This window comes from Podarcis erhardii (assembly GCF_964252035.2).
Source record: "Podarcis erhardii genome assembly, chromosome: W".
In the NCBI taxonomy this organism is placed as follows: domain Eukaryota; kingdom Metazoa; phylum Chordata; class Lepidosauria; order Squamata; family Lacertidae; genus Podarcis; species Podarcis erhardii.
In genome coordinates this window covers 12031931-12056051 of record NC_138506.1, presented here as the reverse complement: position 1 = coordinate 12056051, position 24121 = coordinate 12031931, and the positions used below count along the sequence as shown (strand labels likewise).

The window sequence follows — 24121 nt, the reverse complement described above, 5'->3', positions numbered from 1 at the left end:
GAACTGTGTGGCATTCTTAGATGACGTATTGGTGTACTCAGAGAATGAGGAGCAGCATGTGTGAGATGTCAGGGAGGTCCTAAGCAGGCTGCAAGCAAACCAGCTGTGGGTAAAACTGGAGAAGTGTCAGTTTCATACCAGAGAGGTGGAATTCCTGGGGTACCGTTTGTCAGACAAGGGATTGGCCATGGATCCCAGCAAGGTCCAAGCGGTACTGGAATGGAAGACACCCAGAACCAGGAAAGACGTGCAGAGGTTCCTGGGGTTTGGAAACTTCTATCGGAAGTTCATCAAGAACTTTGCCCACTTAACGGCTCCCATCACTGATTGTCTCAGTAGTAAGAAGAAATTCGCCTGGACGGAAGAGGCGCAGCAAGCGTTTGAAAGGCTAAAGAAAGCGTTCGCGTCGGAAGAACAGCTTTTGCACGTGGATCTTCAGAAGCCGATGAGGGTAGAAACGGACGCATCTGATCGAGCGGTAGGGGCGGTGCTTCTCCAGCCGGGAAAAGATGCGTCGGACTGGAGACCGTGTGCCTTCTTCTCGCGGAAATTGAACAAATCCGAGAGGAACTACACCGTGTACGACTGGGAACTGCTCGCCATTCATGAAGCTTTTCGGCGGTGGCGACACCTGCTGATTGGAGCACAACACAAGGTCCAAGTGTGCACGGACCACAAAAATCTAGAATATTGGAGAACGGCCCGAGTACTGAACCAGAGACAAGTGAGATGGGCACAGGAGTTCTCCAAATTCCATTTTGAAATTTGTTACGTACTGGGCCCCGAGAACGTCAGGGCGGACGCTCTCTCTCGAAAACCAGAGTATTTAGAGGGGGAGGGAGCGCCCGAGGAAAGGCATATCATCCCCGAGGACCACTGGGTGTGTGGGGCAGCATTGGTGGGGCAAAGAGAACTGGTAGAGGGAACCGAGAACGATGAATACGCCCAAGATAAGCTCAGAGGGCTCAGGGGAGCTGGAGAGAACACAGGGGGGTTTGAGGAAAGGAACGGGGCGTTGTATTACAAGGGGGCACTGTACATACCAGAAGGGGAACTGAGGGGTAGAGTGCTCAAACAATTGCACGACAGCCCCACCGCGGGGCACTTTGAGCAACACAAAACCATGTGGTTGGTTACCAGGGAGTTCTGGTGGCCAAAGGTGAGGGAAGATGTACGTGAGTATGTAAGGGGGTGCGACCGCTGCCAGCGGGCAAAAGGGGAGAGGCTGGCACCGGCGGGGTTACTGGAACCATTACCCACACCAGAAAGGCCATGGGAGGCAGTATCCATAGATTTTATGACGGATCTGCCAAAATCCAAAGGGAAAACAGCAGTCATGGTAGTGGTAGACCTATTAACCAAGATGTGCCACTTTATAGCCTGCTCACATGCGGTCACGGCAGAAGAAACCGCCAGGTTGTTTGTAAAACACATTTTTAGGTTGCATGGCGCCCCCTTGAGGGTGGTCTCAGATCGAGGGAAACAATTTACTTCCAGGTTCTGGAGGAAGCTCATGAGCTTACTGCACGTAGAGGTAAATTTCTCGACCGCCAGACATCCAGAAACTAATGGGCAGGCGGAAATGGCAAACAGTATTCTACAACAATACCTGAGGTGTTATGTGAATGACAGAGAGAATGATTGGGTAGAGAAATTGGCTCTGGCCGAGTTTGCCTACAATAACGCGGAGAATGTGTCCACGGGAATGAGTCCCTTTTTGGCTAATTATGGGTGCCATCCTAGGGCATTTCCAGGGGAAGGAGGGGAAAGATGGAGCGTACCGGCAGCGGAACACTTTGTAGAAGAAATGGAAGCAATACATCGTCAGCTCCAAATGAATTTGGATAGGGCCAAGGAAGAATACAAGAAACAGGCAGACAGGAGCAGAAGGGAAGGAGAGACCATAAGGGTGGGGGACCGGGTGTGGTTGTCAACACAAGGGTTGCCATTCAAGGGCGGGTGTAAGAAATTGAGGCCCAAACGACTGGGACCCTTTGAGGTCATACAACAGGTAAATCCGGTGGCCTTCAAACTCAGGTTGCCAAACAACATGAAACTGCACCCAGTATTCCATAGATCATTACTGTCACCATACCGAGAGGGTCGGGAGTTTGTGGGACGTGAGGGTGAGGTTCCCCCGGTACCGTTAGTAGAAGAGAGGGAACGCAGCAGTCACGTGGCAGAAATAGTCGATTCCAGGTGGAAGGGTAAACAGGTGGAGTATTTAGTGGCATGGGAAGGGGAACCGGAGTCAGAGAACACATGGGTACTGGCAGAAGCGGTCAATGATGAGGTTTTAGCAGAAATGTTTCATCGCAGGTTCCCAAGGAAACCTCAGCCTGTGACAGGGTTCTGGAAAGAACACTTCGGCACCACCGAGGAAGAGGAGTTCGAAGGGTTCCCAGAATCAGGGCCGGGAGAGGGAGAAGAATCCGATGAGGAAGAGTACTCGGGGAGAAGGGACAGTAGTCGGTGGAGGGCGGTTTTCGAGTCATCCGAAGATGAGGAGGATTCTTTCAGGGGTTTTCCATCCTCACCACCCATAGAAGAGGGGGAGAGGGGGTGTGAGGGGGGCCCTGGAGGGGAGGTGGATGTCAGGGAACTGCCATCGGAGAGTCAGGTGGTGGAGGGGCTCAAGGAGGCTAGGAGACCCTCGGATGCGGAGGAAGGAACCAGCAGGGGGAGAGAGAGAGTTCATGGAGAAACTCAGTCGGAGGGATGGCTCCAAGAGACTTCCAGTGAAAACAGCGGGGAGGTCTCAGGACCTCCTCTGGGTACACCTACTCCTCGCAGGAAACTGTCACGCCGAGAATCCCAAAGGAGAGTTTCCGTTAAGGAACTCTTATGTTGGCGCAAATTCCGGAAACGCCCACTGACAGATTCTGCCAGCGATTGAGGGAGTCATGCTTTGAGGGCTCCCGTAAAGGCAGAGCTTTGAGACCTATGCCAAGCTCTGAGGGATTCAGCTTTTACGCACAAGCAGCTCATTATCCCATCACACATCCCAACAACTACAAGACTGTTTTCATGACACCGATTGGGAGGTATTCGCCCAACAGGATGTAGAGACTCATACTGAGCAAGTGTTGGACTATATCAGGTTCTGCACTGACAATGTAACAAAGAGGCGCCGGATAAAGATCTACCCAAACAGGAAGCCCTGGATGACAAGGGAGGTCCAGGGGTTGCTAAAGGCAAGAAATACTGCTTTCAGAAGTGGAGATAAGTCGTTGTACAGCTTAGCTAGAGCGGATCTAAAGAGAGGTATCCGTGTAGCAAAGGAGGCGTATAGACAGCGGCTGGAGAATCATCTACAAAGTAACAACACCAGGCAGGTGTGGCAAGGTGTACAAGAATTAACAGGGTATAAATCCAAGGATTCCCTGGCAGATGAGGGAGGGGCATCCCTCGCAGAGGATCTGAATGCTTTTTTTGCCCGTTTTGAAGTAACATCTGCAGCAACACCTGTTGAGGCTTTACCACCACCACCACTCCCTGTGAAGGCTTTGCCACCATCACCACCATCAGTACAAAGGAATGTAGTAGTCTCTGTGGGAAAAGAAGAGATGAGGAAGGTGTTGAAGGGAATCAACCCAAGGAAGGCCACAGGGCCGGATGGGGTAGCTGGAAGGGTATTGAGAGACTGTGCAGATCAACTAGCAGGAGTTTTCACTGGGATTTTAAATCGATCCCTAGCCCAGGCTATTGTTCCATCCTGCCTAAAGTCCTCTACTATCGTTCCAATAGCAAAAAAATCTAACCCGGAAGATCTGAATGACTTTCGTCCAGTAGCACTCACACCTATAATCATGAAGTGCTTTGAAAAGCTGGTACGAAATTATGTCATTGCCTGCCTACCAGAGGGACTGGACACATTCCGATTTGCTTATAAAACGAAAAGATCGACAGAGGACGCTGGGGCGATTGCCCTCCATGCCGTTCTTGCACATTTGGAGCAGCGGGGGGGGGGGGGGGTTATGCCAGACTGCTTTTTTTAGATTTCAGCTCGGCATTTAATACCATTCTACCACAACGTCTGATGTCTAAACTGGAAGATCTGGGGCTTCCGTTATCACTTTGTGGGTGGATATTGGACTTTTTGTCAGACCGCCCCCAGAGGGTTCGGTTGGGCCCTTATACCTCTAATACGCTTAAGACTAACACAGGAACACCACAGGGATGCGTACTCAGTCCGCTCCTTTATATTCTCTACACGTACGATTGTGTCGCTGCTCACCCTAGTAATAGGGTTGTCAAATTTGCAGATGACACAACCGTGATTGGGCTCATCTCTGAAAGGGAGGGTGAAACGGACTATAGAGATGAGGTGGAGTGGCTGACAGAGTGGTGCAGAGCTAACAACTTGCTCATAAATACAAGGAAGACAAAGGAGCTTGTGGTGGACTTCAGGAGACAGAAGAGCAATGTCCAGCCACTTTTGTTTTTTTGTTTTTTTAAAATAATTTTTATTCATTTTTCAAACACATAATAAAAACAAACAAAACACAAGACAAAAACATACAAAACATTTAAACATGTATAATTTCATAATCTTATTTTCATACACCTTCTTTCCTCCGACTTCCCCATACCTCCCTTTCGCTGCATCCTTATTTTGGAATTCTTTAGCAACCCTTTAGTCAGTTTGTCTATTAGTTCCCTTTCATTACGTTTCCATAAGCTTGTTAGTTACAGCTGTAATTCTCTACTTCTTACCCCTTGACATCTTAACATTCCTCAATTTTACAACAATTTTTAAGATATATTTTGAATTTCTTCCAATCCTCTTCCACTGTCTCTTTCCCCTGGTCGCGGATTCTGCCGGTCATCTCTGCCAGTCCCATAAAGTCCATGACCTTTGTCTGCCATTCTTCCAGAGTAGGTAGTTCTTGCATCTTCCAATACTTTGCCAGAAGAATTCTTGCTGCTGTGGTAGCGTACATAAAAAAGGTCCTATCCTTCTTTGGCACCAATTGGCCAACCATGCCCAGGAGAAAAGCCTCAGGTTTCTTAGGAAAGGTCCACTTAAGGACTTTCTTAATTTCATTATAGATCATTTCCCAAAAGGCTTTAACCCTCGGGCAGGTCCACCAAAGGTGATAAAAGGTACCTTCAGTCTCATTGCCTTTCCAACATTTGTTATTGGGCAAATGATAAATTTTTGCAAGCTTGACTGGGGTCATGTACCACCTATAGATCATTTTCATTATGTTTTCTTTTAAGGCATTACATGCCGTAAATTTAACACCGGTGGTCCATAACTGTTCCCAGTCAGCGAACATAATGTCATGACCGATGTCTTGTGCCCATTTAATCATAGCTGATTTCACCATTTCATCCTGTGTATTCCATTTCAACAGCAAGTTATACATTCTTGACAAATTTTTTGTATTGGGTTCAATGTCCAGCCACTTTTGATCGATGGGGTCTGTGTGGAGAGGGTAACAACGTTCAGATTTTTGGGTATTGAATTACAAGGGGATCTGTCCTGGAGTGTCAACACAAGGGGGCTTGTGAAGAAGGCGCAGCAGAGACTGCACTTTTTGAGAATTCTAAGGAAAAACCATCTTCCACAGAAACTGCTGCTTGCCTTCTATCACTGTGCCATTGAGAGCATGCTCACTTATGGCTTATGTGTGTGGTACGGAAGCTGTACTACCCAGGACAGGATGGGGTTGGGCAGAGTTGTTAAGGCAGCAGAGAGCATTGTTGGCTGCCCACTCTCCACCTTAGAGCAGATTTATGCCACAAGGTGCCATAGGAAGGCACTGGACATAGTAAAAGATCCATCGCATCCTGGTCACTGTCTCTTCAAGCTCCTGCCGTCGGGATGGAGATACAGGACGATGAAGACAAGAACGAGCCGTCTCAAGAACAGCTTCTTCTCCAGAGCGATCTCGGCCCTGAATGGGAAGCCTGGACTTTGAAAGTCATCTAATCTTCCTTGCTGTATTATACTGTATTGTTTTAATTAGTGTTCTTTATAGTTGTTCTGATTTTGTGTGGAGTGCCCTACCTGGGTGGATAGAGCAGCTAAGTAATTTCGTTGTCCCCGAGAGGGGGCAATGACAATAAAGATATTCTTATTCTTATTCTTATTCTTATTCTTATTCTTATTCTTATTCTTATTCTTATTCTTATTCTTATTCTTATAAAAGGTTTCTTGGACTTTTATAGACACTTGTACAGAAATAAAGAGAAGAACAACATGAGGAAAATAGAAAGATATCTAAAAGGAAAAAAAGGTGCAAAAGATCCCAACAGAAAAGAAAGACAGACTGAATGCCCCAACTGAGAACGAGGAAATATTAGAGGTTATAAAAGAATTAAAAAAAGGAAAGGCCCCAGGACCAGATGGATTTACGTCAAGTTATTATAAAGAACTGAGGCACACCCTGACGGTACCGTTGAAAGAAGTGATGAATAATATTTTGAAGGAAAAAGACATACCTGAGACTTGGAAAGAAGCATTTATTACACTCATCCCGAAACAAGACTCCGATTTAACACAAGTTAAGAACTACAGGCCGATTTCATTGTTGAATACAGGTTACAAAATTTTCTCAGGCATATTAGCAAAAAGATTGAAAAAGGTTTTGCAAGAATTTATCAATGAAGATCAAGCAGGGTTTCTCCCAGGCAGACAGATGAAGGATAATGTTAGAAATATAATTAATATTTTGGAATATCTGACTGCCAGGAATGAGAAACAAGCTATCTTGATATTTGTAGATGCTGAAAAGGCCTTTGATAATATATCATGGGAATTTATGTTGAACAACTTAGAGTATATGGAGGTGGGGAGTGATTTTTATAATGGAATAAGGGCAATTTATAAGGAGCAGAAAGCAAAATTGATTGTGAACAATGTAATTACGGAAGAAGTGAAGATTTCAAAAGGTACAAGACAGGGATGTCCTCTTTCACCATTGTTATTTATAACGGTCCTGGAAGTCTTTTTAAGGTCAATTAGACAAAACGAACTAATAAAAGGGGTAAAAGTATGTAATGGTTCTAGGGGTTGCTTGTGCGTAAATCGGCGCCACACCTGGCTGGGTTGCCTGAGTGAACCCTTTCTGTCCGGACAGCCACTCACCCGTGGCTGTCTCAATCGCTGGCAGAATCCGTCAGTGGGCGTTTATTGAACTTCTTCCAGCAAAGAAGCTCTTTGACGCCTAGTCTCTGCCTGCTCTCCCTGCGTGGAAGCCTTCTGCGCAGGGAGGGTGTGGGCAGCGGAGGACCCGTGCTCTCCCCGCTGATCTCCGGCGAGGAGTCATGGAGCCACCTCGCCGATTCCCCCATCTGCCCCCCTTCTCCACTGGTGCTACGCTGATTTCCTTCCCCAGAAGATGGGCTGCTTCTCTACCTCCCGGGACGCCCTCCAGAATCCCTCTGGAGCCCTCCCTCTCCCTCTGGCTCCGATGGCAGTTCCCTGACACAGTAGGTCAGAATGAATATAAAGTTAAAGCCTTTGCAGATGATCTGGTAATTACGATAGAAGATCCTCTAAAAAGTGTAAATGAGGTGTTGGAGGAGATTGAACAATTTGGTAATGTGGCAGGATTCAGATTAAATAAGAAAAAAACTAAAGTGATTGCAAAAAATATGGAGTACAGAATGATAGATGAAATGCAACAACAAACAGGGATTGAGGTGGCGAAGAAAGTAAAATATCTGGGAATATGGTTAACTCCTAAAAATATCAATTTATTTTAAAATAGTTATATACCGGTGTGGAATAAGATTAAAAAAGATCTGGAGGTGTGGGGAAGGATGAAACTTCCGGGTTAGCGCCATCGGCAATGGCGGAATTCCTCTGACTGAGAGGAATTTGCTTCATGAAAATTCGGGTCTGGCCGCGAAGGCGGAGACCCACTATAAATCACAGGCGGGTGAAGCCTGTGAACGTGGGATTCGGCTGGCACCTTTTGCGCCCCCCCCTACTCGCGGGGAAACCCAGTTTCGGGGATCCGGAGCGATGTAGGGTGAGTGGCGCGGTGCTTCGAACCGACTGCTTCCTTCACGGAGCGAAGCCGCACAGCTGTTGCCGGAGAGCGCTGACTTTTTCCTGTGGACAATTTGATTTTAAAGCAATTACCCATGAGTAGAGTGGAGAATTGGATTTTTTAAAACGTCTTAATTTGGCATCGAACGGAGGAGGTTCAAAACAGGAAGTCCGCCTTCCCCTTTTGTAAATAGACTGAAGCAAAGAGGCTGTAAGCTAAAGTCTTGGAAAGCCTATCTTAAAAGACTAAATTTCCATCAGTAAAAAACATCTAACCCCCCCTTGGAAGCAGGAGAAGAGGGGGGAAGTGTTGGATCGTATATGCCTGCAGGAGAGAGTGAAGGAAGTTAGAATACTACCGCTCCGAACCTGGTCTGGGGCTGCCATTAAGATTGACGTGCTTTGAAATGTTTACGCACTGCAAATAGAACGTTTTTTGACAGCTTGCCAAATAAGAGAGATACTTTGTTTTGACTGTCTCCGTCTGACTTAAAAAAAAAAAAAGTAACTGAAAACTGTAATTAACTTTATTGCTTGAACTGCATTTTAAAAGGGGACATTACGGACTGTTACAAATTGCAACTGTTTCCCTCTAGAGGAAGTTTTTGAAACTGTCACAGGAGCTGGATTAGGTAATTCCCAGCTGTAATGATAAAAACTGTGTGACTGTGGGACTGACCTTGAATTTTTTAAGTGTTATGGCAGATGGAAAGGGAAAGATAGACCAGTCAATCCCAGAAAAAACAACAAGGTCTGGGAAGTCTTGGCAGCAACCTAGGAGAGCCTAAACATCAGGTCCCCCTGCTCCCTCAGCGGCTGCATCAGTACATTCTAAACCAAGAGGAATGTCAACAGAAGAGGCATTAGCAGCTGCATTGGGCAAGATTAATGAGGCTTTGGAACAGCTTAATAAGAAAGCAGATGCGACAAATGCGAAAGTGGATGTGACAAATGCGAAAGTGGATGCTGCAACTATTAAAATTGACTTAAATACAGAAAGTATAAATAACTTGGGACAAAAGGTGAATACTAATACAGAAACTATCCAGAAATTGATACAGGAATCTACTTTGATTCGACAGACCGCAGAGGAAGCTAGGGAAAAAGTTGCTGTTGTAGAAGATAAAGTAACACAACTGGAGGCAGAGAGAGTCCCAAATCTACAGAGGCAACTTGATGACCATAAGCTGACACTTTCTATGATTGAGCTTAAAGAAAAACAGACAAATCTGAGGATTAGAGCTGTACCTGAACTGGAGAAGGACAGTTTGATAGAATTTCTCACGCAGGAATTTGCTGATTTTTGGGAATTGGACTTGGAGCAAGAGGAATTCAGAATTGTGAGTGCCTTCAGACTCGGAAGAGGGGAAAAAAGAGAAAAGAGTAGAATAAGAGACTGTTTGATCACCCTCCGAACTAAAGAAGAGAGGGATAGAATTTTGGGCTGGCACTATCTGAAGACTTTGGAAATACAACAGTCAAGAGTGGAAATTTTTAAAGACGTTCCAAAATATCTTTTGGATCTTAGGTTTAATTACAGAGATTTGGTCGACCTGTTGAGAAGGAATAAAATCATCTTCAGGTGGGAATTCCCCCAAGGTCTATCTTTCAGTTTCAAAGGAAGGAAAATAAAAATAAGATCAGTAGAAGACAAAGTAAAGTTTTTGGATAAATACGAAGAAGATCTCTAGAAGGGACTTGGGAAAGAGCCAGAAGTACTGGATAGAAGACCATCAGACAGAGGACTAGAGCAAAGAGCATTGGACAGAAGATCATCAAATAAGGGAATATTGGATATATCAACATATTCCTTTGGATTGGATCCCCCAGTTAATGTGACACCAACAACACCAACAGAAGAAGAGCAAGCATTGGGTGCAGTTGGAGGAAAAGCAGAGTAATTACACCATGGCGTTGCAAGTACTGAGTTGGAATGTTAATGGACTGAACTCCCCGGAAAAAAGGCGGAGAGTCTTCCATTTATTGAAAAAAGAACATTTGGACTTGATCTGTTTACAAGAAACACATGTGATAAGGCTACACAGGAAGATATTGAGCAATAAAAGATTGGGCCATGAATTTATTTCATCGGATAAAGTTAAAAAAAGAGGAGTAGTACTTTATGCAAAAGAGAGCCTATCACCGAAATTTATGTTTAAAGATGAACAAGGAAGATTTGTTGCAATTGAAATTCAATCACAAGGAGAGAAATTTTTGATAGTAGGTATCTATGCACCAAATGAAGGAAAATCGGAATTTTTTAAGAAGTTACATGAGACTCTATTGGACTATATGGATTACAATATGATCTTGTTGGGAGACATGAATGGAGTGGTGTCTACAAATATGGATAAGGCACAGAGACGGTAGTCACCAAAGATGGTAGACTACCAAAAACTTTTTTTGACATGACTGAAAATATGGATTTAGTTGACATTTGGAGAATGAAGAATCCTTTGGGAAGAGAGGGAACTTTTTTCTCTGAAGCTAAAATGACATGGACAAGAATTGACCAAATTTGGATAACTAGAGGTCTGGTTCCGAAGACTAGCAAGGTTGAGATATGCCCCAAAACTTGTTCTGACCATAATCCTGTGAAGATGGAGATGAAATTGACGCCAATTGGTTCCTTTAGATGGAGGATGAATGATACTTTGTTTAGGAATGAAGAAGTAACCAAAAAGGCACCAAAAACTTTGAGAGATTATTTTGAGATAAATATGAATACTACAGTGGAAAAAAAGAGTAATCTGGGACGCAAGCAAAGCGGTTATGAGAGGATTTTTGATACAACAGAATGCAATTAAGAAGAGAACACAAAATGAGAAAAAGGATAAAATCTTGGAGAAAATAAAGGAAGGAGAGAAGAAACAGAGAACCAAACCAAAATCACAGGAGATCCTGAGAGAGATAAAGTTATATCAAGTACAATATATGAAATTGATGAATCAAGAGATAGAATGGAAGATTAAACAGATGAGACAAAAGACATTTGAATCGGCAAATAAGTGTGGGAAATTGTTGGCCTGGCAAATGAAAAAAAGACAAAAACTTAATACTATTACGAATTTGAAAGTGGAAGGAAAAAATATACAGAATCCAGTGGAGATCAGGAAGTGCTTCCAGAGGTATTTTAAACAACTTTATACACAGAAGAAGCAGAAAGAAATGGACATTGATTGATTTTTGAAAACAAATGGTCTACAGAAAATCTCTCAGGAAAATAAGTTAATGTTGACTTATAAAATAACGGATCAGGAAGTGGAAGGGGCCATACAGAATATGCAATTGGGTAAATCTCCAGGACCGGATGGTTTGACTTCAAGATATTATAGATCTTTGAAAGAATGGTTAATACAACCATTGAAGCAAGTCTGTAATGAAATATTGGAAGGGAAAAGGGCACCAGAGTCGTGGAAGGAAGCCTATATTACACTTATACCGAAAACAGAGACTGAAAAGACACAGCTTAAGAATTACCGCCCCATATCAGTGCTTAACGTGGATTACAAATTTTTTGCAGATATTTTGGCTAAAAGATTTTAAAAGGTGCTAGTAGAAGAAATTCATAAAGACCAAGCGGGCTTTCTCCCGGGCAGACATCTGTCTGACAATATGAGGAATATAATTAACATTTTAGAAAAACTACAAGTGAATATTAATACTAAGGCAGTTTTGATATTTGTGGACGCGGAGAAAGCTTTCGATAATATTTCTTGGAGCTTTATGAAGAAGAATTTACAGGGGATGGGGGTAGGTCAAGGTTTTGAAAATGGTATAGGTGCAATTTATTCAGAACAAAAAGCAAAATTAATTGTGAACAATGTAGTTACAGAAGGGTTTAAGATTGAGAAAGGAACACGACAAGGTTGCCCAATCTCTCCACTGCTTTTTATATTGCTCCTGGAGGTTTTGCTAAATATGATTAGAAAGGACCAATTGCTTAAAGGTATACAAGTGGGAGCTAAACAGTATAAATTGAGGGCATTTGCTGATGACCTAGTATTGACTTTACAGGAGCCAGAATCTAGTACTAAAAGGGTACTGGAACTGATTCAAGAATTTGGACAGGTAGCAGGTTTTAAGTTAAACAAAATGAAAACTAAGGTTTTAGAGAAAAATTTAACTCTGAACAAGAGAGAGAAGTTCCAGGAAGAGACAGGATTAACACTGGTCAAGAAATCAGCTGCTTTTTGCTGGTTGAAAGAATGGCTGCTTCTTGAAAACACGGATGTGCTGCATTTAGAAGGTTTTAACAATGTATTTGGTTGGCATGCATATTTGTGGTACGATAAGGTAAAAGCACATAAAGCATTCAAAAACCATATTGTTAGGAAAGCATTGTTTAATGTTTGGATAAGATATAAGGATTTGTTAGAAAAGAAAACCCCAAGATGGTTGTCACCAATGGAAGCAAAGGCACAGAAAAAACTCAATATGGAGGCCAAATGGCCGAAATATTGGGAAATTTTAGAACAAGATGGAGACAGGGTAAAATTGCAGAGTTTTGAAAAATTAAAAAACAAAGTTCGAGATTGGCTTCATTATTACCAAATAATGGAGGCATATAATTTGGATAAAAAAGTTGGCTTCCAGGTGGAAAAATCAAAATTGGAAACAGAATTGTTAGATCCCAAAACTAAGAATTTGTCAAGAATGTATAATTTGCTGTTGAAATGGAACACTCAGGATGAAACGGTGAAATCTGCTATGATTAAATGGGCACAAGATGTTGGACATAACATTATGATGGCTGACTGGGAACAGTTATGGACCACAGGTATGAAATTTACGGCATGTAATGCCCTAAGAGAGAATTTAATGAAAATGATTTACAGGTGGTACATGACACCAGTCAAGCTTGCAAAAATTTACCATTTGCCTGAAAATAAATGTTGGAAATGTAATGAGACTGAAGGTACGTTTTTTCAACTTTGGTGGTGTGATGAGATAAGGGGCTACTTGTGTGTGAGCGCTTACACTCTCAGAGTCTTGTAATCAGTTTCAAAACTGTCCCTCTCCGCGCAGCCATCGGTGCATGGCTGCCTTAATCGCTGGCAGAATCCGTCAGTGGGCGTTTCTGGAATTTCTTCCAACATAAGAGTTCTTTGACAGAAACTCTACGCCTTGATTCTCTACGTGACAGCTTCCTGCGCAAAGTAGGCGTCCCAAGGGGAGGTCCTGAGCTCTCCCCGCTGTTCTCACTGGAAGCGTCTCGGAGCCGTTCCTCCGACTCTGTTTCCGCTGAAACTCTCCCTCTCCCCCTGCTGGTTCCCTCCTCAGCATCCGAGGGTCTCCTAGCATCCTGGAGCCCCTCCACCACTTGGAGCTCCGATGGCAGTTCCCTGACAGGTGGACATGCCCAAGGATTAAGACATTCTGGGAGATGATTTACAATGAAATGAAAAAGGTATTTAAATATACCTTTCTGAAGAAACCAGAGGCCTTTCTCCTGGGCATGGTCGGCCAATTGGTGCCAAAGAAGGACAGAACTTTCTTTATGTATGCCACAACAGCAGCAAGAATACTCATCGCAAAGTATTGGAAGACACAAGATTTACCCACCCGGGAAGAATGGCAGATGAAGTTGATGGACTATATGGAATTGGCGAAAATGAGTGGCAGAATCCGAGACCAGGGAGAAGAGTCGGTGGAAGAAGATTGGAAAAGATTATTTACAGAAATATTGTAAAATTAATGAGCTATAGAAAAATGGTGGAATGAAGTTATATGCCTTTGGCAGAAATGTTTTAAGGAACTAGGTACAGATAGATTGTTAATGTATTAAAGGGAAAAAAACAAGGTTAGAATATGTTAAGATTAATTACAGGACAGAAAATAGATGAAGATGGAAAGGAATTGCTGAAACAGTTAATTGAAGTGGAATACAAAAAGGGAGGCGTGAGGAAGTCAATGAAACAAGTGAATGAAAGTTAAGATTGAAAATATTGGAAATGTTTTTAATTGTTTTTGTTTTGTTTTGTTAATTCAATTTTTCATGTAGTGTTTTTGTTTTTGTATTTTATTATATTGATTTGTTTAATTCTTTTTCTTTCTTTTTGTAATCTTTAAACTATAATAAATATTATTATTTTTTTTAAAAAAGGAAGGATGAAACTTTCTTTCTGGGGTAGAATTTCAACGATTAAAATGAGTGTGCTTCCAAAGATGTTATTCTTATTTCAAATGATCCCAATAATTAAAGGGACAGCGATTTTTAAGGAGTGGCAAAGAATAATTTCAAGATATATATGGCAGGGCAAAAAGCCAAGGATACAATTTAAGTTACTAACAGATTTGAAGGAAAGAGGAGGCTTCGCCCTGCCAGACTTGAAATTATATTATGAGGCGTCGTGTCTCTGTTGGTTAAAAGAATGGATAAAATTAAAAAATACTAAATTGTTGGATTTAGAAGGATTCGATAATAGATTTGGATGGCATGCGTATTTATGGTCAGAAAAGAAGAAAAGTTATAAAGGCTTTGAGAACCATATCTTCAGGAGATCTTTAATAGAAATATGGGATAGGTATAAAAACCTATTAGAACCAAAAGTTCCACACTGGCTGTCTCCATTAGAGGTTATGAGTGTAAAGAAAATCAATATGAGAGGGAGTTGGGTTACATATGGAGAACTGATAATCAAAGAAGGAGGAAAATGGAAAATGAAGCCATATGAACAAGTAAAAGAATATGTATTTGATTGGTTGCATTATTTTCAGGTAAATGAAATGTTTAAAAAGGATTTTAAAGAGAGTGGATATGCAGAAAAGGAAACGAAATTTCAAATGGAAATAATAAATAATGATTTTAAGATACTGTCAAAAATGTATAAAATGTTGTTGGAATGGTATACGATGGATGAGGAAGTAAAGTCGGTTATGATATACTGGGCCAGAGATTTTGGACACAATATACAATTGGATGATTGGGAAAAAGTATGGAATGAAAATATAAAATTTACAGCATGTACTGTGTTAAAGGAAAATATCATGAAAATGGTATATAGATGGTATATCACACCGGTTAAGTTAGCAAAAATGTTTAAAATGTGTAATAAGTGTTGGAAATGTAAAGAAAAAGAAGGATCATTTTATCATATGTGGAGGGAATGTAAAAAGGTGAAGGGTTTCTGGGAGATGATATATAATGAGTTGAAAAAGATGTTGAAATATACATTTGTAAAGAAACCATATTAATGGCCCAGAAATGGAAACAGGAGGAACTACCGACCCTTGAAGAGTGGAGAATGAAACTTATGGACTATGCAGAGTTGGACAAACTAACTGGGAAGATTAGATACCAACGGGATCACAAGTTCATTGAGGACTGGGGAAAATTTACATAATATCTGAAAAGTATATGTGATGAACAAACAACGCTAGTGGGATTTAAAGAAGTTTTGGGTGTCTGAGGGCCCTGCTCCTCCTGCCACTCACCATCTGGCCCGGGGCGGGGCCTGACAGGCCCATAAGGACTGCTGTGCTCTGCTGCCCAGGAGGACTCTCCTGTTGGGTGTCTGAGGGCCCTGCTCCTTCCTGCCACTCACCATCTGGCCCGGGGCGGGGCCTGAAGGCCCATAAGGACTGCTGGACTCTGCTGCCCAGGAGGACTCTCCTGTTGGGTGTCTGAGGGCCCTGCTCCTTCCTGCCACTCACCATCTGGCCCGGGGCGGGGCCTGACAGGCCCATAAGGACTGCTGGACTCTGCTGCCCAGGAGGACTCTCCTGCTGGGTGTCTGAGGGCCCTGCTCCTCCTGCCACTCACCATCTGGCCCGGGGCGGGGCCTGACAGGCCCATAAGGACTGCTGTGCTCTGCTGCCCAGGAGGACTCTCCTGCTGGGTGTCTGAGGGCCCTGCTCCTCCTGCCACTCACCATCTGGCCCGGGGCGGGGCCTGACAGGCCCATAAGGACTGCTGTGCTCTGCTGCCCAGGAGGACTCTCCTGCTGGGTGTCTGAGGGCCCTGCTCCTCCTGCCACTCACCATCTGGCCCGGGGCGGGGCCTGACAGGCCCATAAGGACTGCTGTGCTCTGCTGCCCAGGAGGACTCTCCTGTTGGGTGTCTGAGGGCCCTGCTCCTTCCTGCCACTCACCATCTGGCCCGGGGCGGGGCCTGACAGGCCCATAAGGACTGCTGTGCTCTGCTGCCCAGGAGGACTCTCCTGCTGGGTGTCTGAGGGCCCTGCTCCTCCTGCCACTCACCATCTGGCCCGGGGCGGGGCCTGAAGGCCCATAAGGACTGCTGGACTCTGCTGCCCAGGAGGACTCTCCTGTTGGGTGTCTGAGGGCCCTGCTCCTTCCTGCCACTCACCATCTGGCCCGGGGCGGGGCCTGACAGGCCCATAAGGACTGCTGTGCTCTGCTGCCCAGGAGGACTCTCCTGCTGGGTGTCTGAGGGCCCTGCTCCTCCTGCCACTCACCATCTGGCCCGGGGCGGGGCCTGAAGGCCCATAAGGACTGCTGTGCTCTGCTGCCCAGGAGGACTCTCCTGTTGGGTGTCTGAGGGCCCTGCTCCTTCCTGCCACTCACCATCTGGCCCGGGGCGGGGCCTGAAGGCCCATAAGGACTGCTGGACTCTGCTGCCCAGGAGGACTCTCCTGTTGGGTGTCTGAGGGCCCTGCTCCTTCCTGCCACTCACCATCTGGCCCGGGGCGGGGCCTGACAGGCCCATAAGGACTGCTGGACTCTGCTGCCCAGGAGGACTCTCCTGCTGGGTGTCTGAGGGCCCTGCTCCTCCTGCCACTCACCATCTGGCCCGGGGCGGGGCCTGACAGGCCCATAAGGACTGCTGTGCTCTGCTGCCCAGGAGGACTCTCCTGCTGGGTGTCTGAGGGCCCTGCTCCTCCTGCCACTCACCATCTGGCCCGGGGCGGGGCCTGACAGGCCCATAAGGACTGCTGTGCTCTGCTGCCCAGGAGGACTCTCCTGTTGGGTGTCTGAGGGCCCTGCTCCTCCTGCCACTCACCATCTGGCCCGGGGCGGGGCCTGACAGGCCTCACAGGGACGATTGCTGTCACTGCTGCTGCGGCCCAGGGGGATCCGGAGGGGTGCAGAGTTCTTTTTAAAATGTTGTAAAATTTTCCTTTTCCTTTTTATTTCTTTATTATTATTATTATTGTGATTATTATTATTGTATATGCAGGGGTGGGGTGGGGGTGGGATGGATGTTTAGTTGGGAATTTGTTTGATTTTGATGGATTGTAATTTTTACAGTTTTTTATTTGTATTGTTTTTTGGGGTTTCTTTTTTGTTTTGTTTTCATTGTTTTAATGCCTTATTTTGTTTTTAAGGGGAGGGGTCAGGGCTGCCGGGGAGTGGGTCCCAGCCAACAAAATGGCTGCGGCATGTTCCACAGGGGGGGATGCGTTGGGACAACCGATCTCAGTGATCTCGGGTAGGAGGAGGAGTTACGCTAAGACCAGACCATGTCATTACAGAGAAGGCAGGTTTAGTCGTTGTCTGAGGACTATCCCTGCCTCCAGGTCTGGTCCTGACCAGATGGATACTAGAATCAGCAAGGGATACCCACATGACCTGAAGGTGCTGCTGTGCAATGCCAGGTCAATGATTCATAAGACCACTGCCATCCATGACCTGATCATGGATGGAGGATTTGACCTGGCATGTGTAACAGAGACTTGGTTGAATGAAGCAGATGGGCCTGTTCTTGCCGCTGCTTGTCCACCAGGTTTCTCTTACGCACAGCAACCCAGGCCTTGTGGGCGGGGAGGGGGGGTTGCAGTGATTTTTAGGAAGTCATTAGTTTGCACCAGGCGTCCTATTGGGAAGACCCAGTTTTCTGAGTGCATGTTCTGGAAGTTGGGCAATAGGGGCAGTACAGGATTCCTTTTGGTGTACCGACCTCCCCGCTGCACCAAGGATTCCCTGCCCGAGCTGCTTCAGGTCGTGGCGGATGTTCTCCTGGAGACGCCTAGTTTGGTTGTCCTAGGGGATTTTAATATCCATGCCGACACGACCTTACAAGGGGCCGCTCGGGACTTCGTGGAAAGCATGGCCTCCATGGGGCTGTCCCTGAATAAGTTTGGCCCAACCCATAGCCGCGGACATGCCTTGGACCTGGTGTTTACCTCTACGGATGTTGGTGATCTGACACTAACTAAAAGTGAAACAAAAGAAGTGCCATGGTCAGATCACTTCCTGGTGCAACTGGACTTCTCCGCGACCCTTCCCCTCTGCAGGGAGGTGGGACCGATTCGGATGGTCCGCCCCCGCCACTTAATGGATCCAAATGGTTTCCAGAGAGTGGTAGGGGATGCTTTATCCCATGTTGATGGCCTTTCAGTTGATTCCCTGGTGGCCCGCTGGAATGTGGAGTTAACCAGGGCTATTGACTGTTTGGCTCCGAAGCGCCCTCTCCGATTGCATGGAGCCCGGAGAGCCCCGTGGTTTTCCACGGATCTGAGGGCAATGAAACAATCGTTGAGACGGCTAGAGCGCCGGTGGCGGATAACTCATTCTGAAGCTGACCGGACACAGGTTAGAGCTCAATGTCGAGCCTACCAAGTGGCGGTAGCGACGGCGAAGAAAACTTTCTTCGCCGCCTCTATTGCATCTGCAGAAAACAGCAGCAGGAGACTTTTTCAGGTGGTCCGCAATTTAGCGGAACCACCTGCTACATCGGGGCCCAGTACGGGCCACATGATCTCCTGCAATGATTTTGCAAAGTTTTTTGCAGATAAAGTCGCTCAGATTCGGGAAGAGGTAGACGCCACCGTGGGAGCAGGGCCGGGGCGGGAGAGTGCTAGAGTCCTGTCTAGTCAAATTGCATGGGATCAATTCCAATCTGTTACCACCGAGGATGTGGACAGGCTGCTTGGACGAGTGAAACCAACCACCTGTCTCCTCGATCCTTGCCCATCCTGGCTTATAAAAGCTAGCCGGGAAGGACTGGGTGATGGGCTTCGTGAGGTGGTGAATGCTTCCCTCCGTGAGGGAGCCTTCCCAGACCCACTGAAAGAGGCGGTTATCAAACCACTTCTTAAAAAACCATCTTTAGATGCGGCCACGATGGCCAACTATCGCCCAGTCTCAAATCTTCCATTCTTGGGCAAGGTGATTGAGCGAGTGGTTGCTGAACAACTCCAGGCACGCCTGGAAGAAGCGGACCATTTGGATCCCTTCCAGTCGGGGTTCAGGCCTCATCATGGGACTGAAACTGCCTTGGTCGCACTGGTTGATGATCTCCGGCGGGCCAGGGACAAAGGTGAGAGCTGTTTCCTGGTTCTGCTGGATCTCTCAGCGGCGTTTGATACCATCGACCATAACATCCTTCTGGACCGTCTTGAGGGGCTGGGAGCTGGGGGCACTGTCATACAGTGGTTCCGCTCCTTCCTCCTGGGCCGTGTTCAGAAAGTGGTGGTGGGGGATGAGTGTTCAGACCCCTGGGCTCTCACTTGTGGGGTGCCTCAGGGTTCTGTCCTCTCCCCCATGCTTTTCAACATCTACATGCAGCCGCTGGGAGAGATCATCAGGGGGTTTGGGCTGGGTGTTCATCAGTATGCGGATGATACCCAGCTCTACCTCTCTTTCAAATCAGAACCAGTGAAGGCGGTGACAGTCCTGTGTGAGTGTCTGGAGGCGGTTGGAGGATGGATGGCGGCTAACAGATTGAGATTGAATCCTGACAAGACAGAAGTACTGTTTCTGGGGGACAGGAGGCGGGCAGGTGTGGAGGACTCCCTGGTCCTGAATGGGGTACCTGTGCCCCTGAAGGACCAGGTGTGCAGCCTGGGAGTCATTTTGGACTCACAGCTGTCCATGGAGGCACAAGTTAAATCCGTGTCCAGGGCAGCTGTGTACCAGCTCCATCTGGTACGTAGGCTGAGACCCTATCTGCCTGTGGATTGCCTCGCCAGAGTGGTGCATGCTCTGGTTATCTCCCGCTTGGACTACTGCAATGCACTCTACGTGGGGCTACCTTTGAAGGTGACCCGGAAACTACAACTAATCCAGAACGCAGCAGCCAGACTGGTGACAGGGAGCGGCCGCCGAGACCATATAACACCGGTCTTGAAAGACCTACATTGGCTCCCAGTACGTTTCCGAGCACAATTCAAAGTGTTGGTGCTGACCTTTAAAGCCCTAAACGGCCTCGGTCCAGTATACCTGAAGGAGCGTCTCCACCCCCATCGTTCTACCCGGACACTGAGGTCCAGCACCGAGGGCCTTCTGGCGGTTCCCTCACTGCGAGAAGTCAAGTTACAGGGAACCAGGCAGAGGGCCTTCTCGGTAGTGGCGCCCTCCCTGTGGAATGCCCTCCCACCAGATGTCAAAGAGAACAACAACTACCAGACTTTTAGAAGACATCTGAAGGCAGCCCTGTTTAGGGATGCTTTTAATGTTTGATGTATCATAGTATTTTCATAGTATTTTAATATTCTTTTGGAAGCCGCCCAGAGTGGCTGGGGAGGCCCAGCCAGATGGGCGGGGTATAAATAATAAATTATTATTATTATTATTATTTTGTGAAAGCTAGAGGAATAAGTATGTAAAAAATATGGATGATTTGTAGATAAGCTGATGGAAGTCTAAAAAGTTGAAATTTGTGAAAAAATTAGATATGGTGAATTTGTATAATGGAAAAATTAATAAAAATTATTATATAAAAAAAAGAAAAGATGTTTGGTAAGAAACCTTACGTCAAGCGCATGAGAATCTTTGGTTCTGACATGTGGGTACACACCCCAAAGAGCAACAAGCTTGGGAAGCGTGGGGCACATGGTTTGTTCATGGGGTACGAAAAAGGTTCATACAGGGTATGGATGACTGACTCTAAGTCCATTAAGTTCACAAAGAGTGCTGAGTACAATCCTAAGTGGGGGGGAAATGTGGGAATTTTCCAGAGTTACCCAGAGGAAGATGAAGGTGTTGTGAAAAAAGCAGATGATGTTGAGGTAGAAGAAGAAGCTGAGGATGATGATGATGATGATGATCAGAGTTCGGATTCCAGCTCAGTGGGCGGCGCTGCTGCTGGTGTCAGCGACAGTGATGACTCAGCAGACTACAAGAGCGCAAAGGCCTCAGTCAGACCATATGATGCGTCTGACAATGAACTGGAAGAACCACTGTTCACCATTGGTCACTTTTCTCCTAAGAAGGAGGAGATGAGTGAAGAAGACTTGCGTCTAGTACGCAGATCTGAAAGGGCCACAAAAGGCAAACCTCCACAGAGATTTGCTGATGAGTTTGCTAAGACGGCAACTGCTGTGTGGTGTAGTGGTTAAGAGCGGTGGACTCGTAATCTGGGGAACCGGGTTCGCTTCCCCGCTCCTCGACATGCAGCTGCTGGGTGACCTTGGGCTAGTCACACTTCTCTGAAGTCTCTCAGCCCCACTCACCTCACAGAGTGTTTGTTGTGGGGGAGGAAGGGAAAGGAGAATGTTAGCCGCTTTGAGACTCCTTAAAGGGAGTGAAAGGCGGGATATCAAATCCAAACTCTTCTTCTTCTTCTTCTTCTTCTTCTTAGTAGCTCAGAGAAGGTGTGGGAACCTTCAAGCTTCAAAGAGGTTCAGGAGTTAACCTCTAAAGATGCTGAGCCTTGGCTTAATGCCATGAAGGCTGAAGTTGATTCCTTGAATAGGAACCAAACTTGGGAGCTGGTACCGGTAGTTCCAGGAATGAGACTGGTTGGCAGCAAATGGGTCTTCAAGGCCAAGACAGACCAGAATGGCAAGGTTGTCAGACACAAAGCCAGATTGGTTGCCAGAGGTTTTTCACAGGTACCAGGACAGGATTACCACAAGACCTACTCACCCACCGTCAAGTATGAGAGCATTCGGCTGATGCTCAAGATAGCTGCAGAGGAGAAACAGCACGTTTCCCATCACGACATTAATACAGCTTTTTTGTACGGGTTTTTGGGGGAGGAGCTGTATATGCTTCCACCGGATGGAATGCAGATACAGAAGGGAATGGTCTGTAAACTGCGGAAATCCTTATATGGTCTCAAGCAGAGTGCCAGGCGTTGGAACACAAAACTCACTGAGACATTGCTTTCACTAAGTTTTCACCACGGCAAAGCTGATCCATATGTGTTTGTCAAGGAGGAGGGGCAAAACAAACTGTATTGTTTATGTTTTGTTGATGATCTTCTGATGTTTTGGAAAAATCAGGCTTTGTACCAAAGCACCCTAGCTCAGCTGAAGGAGCACTTTGACATGAAGGATCTTGGTGAGGTATCCAACTATCTTTCTCTGCAGGTGGAGACGGACCAAGCAGGTAATTTTCTGGTACACCAAACACAGAAAATTGCTGATGTATTAACCAGGTTGAATTTGATTGATGCAAACCCAGCAGACACACCGATGGTGACAGGTTACCAGGTAGATAGTACTGCTGAAGCGTTTTATGACACTACGCTGTACAGATGCATTCTAGGCAAGCTGAATTTCATTGCTAGATGTTCAAGACCTGACATTGCTGTAAGCACTAACTTGCTTAGCAGACATGCCAACAATCCTACTGTTCAGGATTGGAAAGCTCTGAAGCGCATAGACCGCTATTTGAAAGGGACTTTGCACTACAGGCTGAGGTTCACCAGTCAGAAGACTGGAGGTCTTGAAATCTTTGCAGATGCTAGTTTTGGAAGTGACACCACCACGGATGGTACAAGCACTTCTGGAGTATGCTACATGTACAACCACTGTCTGTTTGAGTGGCTGTGCAAGAAGCAGACGACAGTAAGCCTAAGTTCTTGTGAAGCAGAACTCAATGCCCTGTCATTTTCACTCATGGATTGTGAATGGTTGATGCAACTGTTTCAGGACATCAGAGTTTCTGTGAAATGTCCTATACAAGTGTATCAAGACAATAGATCCTGTTTGGCTTTGCTGAACTCAGAGAGTTGCAAGCAAAGAACCAAGTACTTGCAGATTAAGCTACATCGTGCAAGAGAGTGTATTCAGAAAGGACTCATTCAGGTGTCCTACATGCCAGGAAATGAAATTCCTGCTAATCTGTTGTCTAAGGTTGTTAACAGAGAACACCTTAAGGTTTATGTACAGAGGTTGCAATTGGGCTGAACCACAGGTACTACAGGTTACACGGAAAGGGGGAGGATGTTAGGATATTTCCGTTCCACCTTAAAAAAGGAGCAGGCTGTTGTTTGAGTCACAGTCTGCGTACTTCCAGCTCACAGGAAGTTTCTCTTTTGTATATAGCTTTTGTCTCTCTCTCTGTGCCTGGACATCGAAGCAGGCAGTCATGTTTTTTTCTTTGTTCTGACCATCACTGAATAAAGTTGTAAATAATGCTCTCCTGTGTGCATCTTTCGCTGTGCAAACTCTGCTGAAAGGGCGTGCACTAGTCTTGGAATGTGGCATGCTATTTCTGAGGCTTGTGTCGCTAATTGACTGATACTGCGTTTCTATGGGAGATCGATGGATCGTCTGGAGACGGCGTGGGGGCATGATGGCCTTTGTCTCCTTGGCAGTATCCCAACACAAGGCTCCCCCGAACCATGGACATGTTGTCCTTCATCTCAAAGCAACAGCAGAGATCCGATGGAACACAACCAGCCGACTGCTGCCATTTGTTGGAAAAGCGCCCGGGAAGGCCACCACCTTCCCAAGACACCGGGGCATTTCTCCGATGGTCACTCTCTGGCTGTAAATCTTCCTCAGTCCAGAGAAACCGGTGATAAGCGACCCCTCCCTCCTGAGAGGAGCACGCTTGTCTGACATCTCATAGCAGAAGAAAGAGACAAGGTGCCTAAAGAAGCCAGGGTGGCTATCTAAAGAACTTTTAACTGAGTTAAGATTAAAAAAGGATGTGTACAAAAAATGGAAAAGGGGGGAACCACCAAAGAGGAATTCAAACAAATAGCCAGCACGTGTAGACACAAAGTCAGAAAAGCTAAAGCACAGAATGAACTCAGGCTTGCTAGAGAGGTTAAAAGCAACAAAAAAGGCTTTTATGGGTATGTTCGTAGCAAAAGGAAGAACAAAGAAACAGTGGGGTCACTCAGAGGAGAAGATGGTGAAATGCAAACAGGGGACACAGAAACGGCTGAACTCCTCAATGCCTTCTTTGCCTCAGTCTTCTCCGATAAAGAAAACAATGCCCGACCTGAAGAATTTGGAGCAAATGATTCAGCAG

At 45.8% G+C, this 24121-nt stretch overlaps 1 protein-coding gene and 1 long non-coding RNA gene across 2 annotated transcripts in view; one reads left to right on the top strand and one right to left on the bottom strand.

The window, feature by feature from the left end:
* LOC309333203 (cullin-4B-like) overlaps positions 1–24121 on the bottom strand; it is a 230131-nt gene that overhangs the window by 56595 nt on the left and 149415 nt on the right. The gene's annotated exons all lie outside the window — the stretch shown is intronic.
* Positions 5422–6092, top strand: LOC309333260. The gene is made up of 2 exons (XR_014152424.1): positions 5422–5986; positions 6029–6092. It is a non-coding gene; the product is annotated as an uncharacterized lncRNA (long non-coding RNA).